Below are 387 nucleotides of genomic sequence, written 5' to 3'. Positions count from 1 at the left end.
GGAGATCTAGATTGGGCATTAGAAAAAATTTCTTGACCGAAAGGGTTGTCAGGCATTGGAAGAGGCTGCCCTGTGACCTCCTCATCCCTGGAGGTATTTAAAAGCCATGTAGATGTGCTTATGGACATGGTTTAGTGGTGGGCTTGGCTGTTCTAGGTTTATGGTTGGACTCAATGATCTTAAAGGTCCTAAATGATTCTATGTCTTAGTTACTGCTGAGCAGCGCTTGCACAATGTCAAGGTCTTTTCTGCTCCTCACCCTGCCCTGTCAGCGAGTAGGCTTGGGGTATACAAGGAGTTGGGAGGGAACACAGCTGATGCCAGCTAACCAAAGAGATATCCCATACTGTATGATGTCATGCTCACCAGTAAAACTGGGGGGAGGTT

This window comes from Cariama cristata, unplaced genomic scaffold, assembly GCF_000690535.1.
Source record: "Cariama cristata isolate BGI_N322 unplaced genomic scaffold, ASM69053v1 scaffold26474, whole genome shotgun sequence".
Taxonomy (NCBI): domain Eukaryota; kingdom Metazoa; phylum Chordata; class Aves; order Cariamiformes; family Cariamidae; genus Cariama; species Cariama cristata.
Note: the sequence above shows the minus strand (reverse complement) of the source record.